Source organism: Balaenoptera musculus, chromosome 1 (assembly GCF_009873245.2).
Source record: "Balaenoptera musculus isolate JJ_BM4_2016_0621 chromosome 1, mBalMus1.pri.v3, whole genome shotgun sequence".
NCBI classification, from domain to species: Eukaryota; Metazoa; Chordata; class Mammalia; order Artiodactyla; family Balaenopteridae; genus Balaenoptera; species Balaenoptera musculus.
This window is the reverse complement of record NC_045785.1, coordinates 82,187,052-82,190,993: the sequence shown is the minus strand read 5'-3', so window position 1 is coordinate 82,190,993 and position 3,942 is coordinate 82,187,052.

The window sequence follows — 3,942 nt, the reverse complement described above, 5'->3', positions numbered from 1 at the left end:
TATTATACTGCTTTCCTTTCAGTTCTCAATACAGTACACTCAAAAATCATGCTTGTTAGGGACCAAACAGGTATTCGTAACCATGTTCACAGCAGCATTATTCACAGTAGCCAAAAGGTGGAAGCAACCCATTCATAGACAGATCAATAGATAAAATATGGCATATACATGCAATGGAATATTATTCACCCTTAATAAGGAATGAAGTTTTGATACATGCTACAACATGGATGAACTTTGAAAGCATTATGCTAAGTGAAATAAGTCAGACTCAAAAAGACAAACACTGTATGACTCCACTTATATGAGGTACCTAGAGAAAACAGAATACTTACCAGGGGCTGGGTGGAGAGAAGAATGGGTAGTTATTGTTTAGTGGGTGCAGTGTTTCAGTTTGGGATAATGAAAAAGTTCTGAAAACAGCGGTGATGGTTGTACAATAACTATGCACTTAATGCCATTGAACTGAACACTTAAAAATGGTTAAAATGGTAAATCTTATATGTATAGTTAACAACAATAAAAACATTTTAAAAAATCATGATTGTTAAAGGTATATATAGTAATGAAACAGTATACCTGATCTACCTTAATCTGGGTGTGGCTAGGATCTCTGAGTGAAAAACATCAAGGAGGTAAATTTCTAAGAACTGGACTTAGGGTCCTAGGGGGTGCAGGAGTCAGCAGATGTGAAGTTAAGAGCCACCTTTAAGATTTGACCTTTCTGGAAATACATTTTAATCCTGGGCCTATTCTCTCCAAATCACCTTGTTTCTTTTTGTCTTTTTCTACCGACATCATTCATGTTTTGCTTCCAACAGAGGTTCAGTTTCAGTCTTTCCCCTAGTACCCTATCCTAAAAGTAAAAACCTGGATGTTCTAAGAAAGTGGTTCTCAACAGGGGGTGATTTCACAACCCAAGATGACATTTGGCAATGTCTGGAGACATTTTTAAGTGGTTACAATGGGGTGGAGAGCAGTGGTTGCTACTGGCATCCAGTACATATAAGCCAAGGATGCTGCTAAACTTCCCACAAGACACAGGACAGCCTCTCACAACAAGGAATTAACTGGCCAAAAATGCCGATAATGCTGGGTTGAGAATCTTGTTCTAAGATCCTGTTCTAAGGTTTTACTAAGTTGCTTGATTTCTGGTAGAAATTGATCATAAATTAAAAGTTACCTCCTCTGATTCCCTACTTTCTCTTTTCATTTACATCTTTTACAGGAAAAAGCAAAACTAAGCACTTATGGGCTTCCCTGGTGGCGCAGTGGTTGAGAATCTGCCTGCCAATGCAGGGGACACGGGTTCGAGCCCTGGCCTGGGAAGATCCCATATGCCGCGGAGCGACTAGGCCCGTGTGCCACAACTACTGAGCCTGCGCGTCTGGAGCCCGTGCTGCGCAACAAGAGAGGCCGCGAGAGTGAGAGGCCCGCGCACCGCGATGAAGAGTGGCCCCCGCTTGCCGCAACTAGAGAAAGCCCTCGCGCAGAAGCGAAGACCCAACACAGCCAAAAATAAATAAATAAATAAAATTTTTTAAAAAGAGAGAGATTTGTCACCAGCAAAGCTCATTAACAATTCCTGGGGAACAAAAATAGAATCTGGGTAGTAAAATAAAGTCTAACCTTTAAAAAAAACAAAAAAAAACAAAAAAAAACTAAGCACTTATGCTAAGGGTAGGTCTTTTATTTTGTGGAAACAGGACAAGGATCAGTGGTGATGCTTTTGTGACAAGTGGGGGTAGGTGAGAGGAGGCTATTTACATTTACGCTGCCATTCTCTTCACCCTGGCCAATCCTACCCATGAAACTCTATGCCATGGGGCAAGGTGAAAAATAGAGGGGGATAAGGTGTTAGGGACAGAGAAGAAGGAAAAAAAAAACCACATGAAGCCAGTGGAAGGCAGGCGCCTATCCTATCTGGATTGGATAATTCTTCCCAGTGGCCATTTGGATAAGAGGAAATATCTATGTCACCAAATAAAGTTGTAACAAAAAAAATTTTTACTTCAATTAAAAAGTTAAGTCATGGATTTTCTACAACATGCTATTTTTACTTTGTTTTATCTACTTATTTTTTGGCCGCACCACACAGCATGTGGGATCTTAGTTCCCTGACCAGGGATTGAACCCCTGCCCCCTGCATTGGAAGCGTGGAGTCTTAACCACTGGACCACCAGGGAAGCCTGACAACATACTATTTTTAAACTCAACATACTGCTTATGATTACCTAAAACTTGCATTTCTTCTGAGGAGCCATAATCTAATGAATGCATAATACTACTGTGTCAATAACAAGAACAAATACTTTTGCTTTATTTTCCTCTTGCTATCATACTAAATAACAGACATGCTGTAGCAAGTATAACTCATTTGGTATAATTTAAGAATTTCGAGAAATTCATTAACATTCTCAGGCCACTAGACCATTAAAGTAATTCATTATTATAGTACACATTAAAATGGTGTCTTCTTACAAACACTTTGGAAAACTGACAGTACATACTGAACACCAAATATATGCACACCCCATGACCCAACAACTCCACTCCCAGGTATATATTCAACAGAAATGCATATATACGCTCACCAAAAGACATGTATAAGAATGTTCTCCACGGCATTATTCATAATAGCCCAGAACTAGAAACCACTCAAATGCCCATCAATGGTAGAATGGATAAATTTTGTATATAATAAAAATAGATAATGAAATACTATTCAGCAATGAGAATGAATGAACTACAAATACATGCAACAATATGAATGAATCTCACTCTAGTAGGTTGAGTAATAATAGCCTCCTAAGATATCCAGGATTGAAGCCCTGGAACATGTAAATGTTACCGTATATGACCAAAGAGACCTTGTGGGTATGATTAAATTAAGGATCTTGAGATGGGGGATTATCCTGGATTATCCAGGTGGGCCCTAAATGTAGATGTAGAGGAATATCTGACTATAGAACAAGAGAAGATGATGTGATGATAAAAGCAGAAGCTTTGAACATGGAGGAAGAGCCCACAAGCCAAGGATTATAGGCAGACACTGGAAACTGAAAAAAAGACAAGGAAACAGATTTTCCACTCACAATTAACTTCCAGATTCAGGAACCAACCTCAGCTTTGGCCTAATGAAACTGATTTTGGACTTCTGATCTTCAGGACTGCAAGAGAATACATTTGTGTTGTTTTAAATCACTAAGTTTGTGATATTTTGTTACAGTGGCATCAGGAAACCAATCACTCACAAATATAATGATGAGCAAAAAAAGAGTGTATTATGTATGACTGCATTTACATAAAATAAAAGACAGGCAAAACTGATTTTAGAAGTCAGAATAGTAGTTACTTCTGTGGAGGAAGAAGAAGATAGTGCTGAGACAGGGGCAAAAGGAGAGATTCTGGGGTGTTCATAACACTCTGTTTCTTGATCTGAGGGCTGGCAAAATGAGTATGTTTAATTTGTGAAAACCCTTATTTATGTACTTACATGTATGGTATATGTAAATTTAAAAATTGATGCCTTTTCAACACTTATCTGATAATCTGCTGAAAAAGACATACATTCAAGGAGGTGGGGAAAATACTTACTAAACAATAACTTTATTTCTCAAAAACCGTAAAGATTTTGTTTCTCTCTCCAAAGGATTTAAAAAATCTCAACAGAATGTAATAGTTAACTGCTAAAAAATAAGATAAGAGTAAAATACTGCTTAATTAGCTCTGTTATGCCTGCACCCTAGGACTGTAAATTACAAAAATACAAGTAAAACCACATTTTCTGAAATAACAGCAAACAGAGGAGAAAGTCAAGTACTATATACCAAATGATCAAAATGTCTTTTGGGCCTAGGATTCTTGAAACTAGTAAAAATGGTAATAACAGAAATCTCATGCCATTAATCTATACAGATCATTAAATATAAAAACAATTTA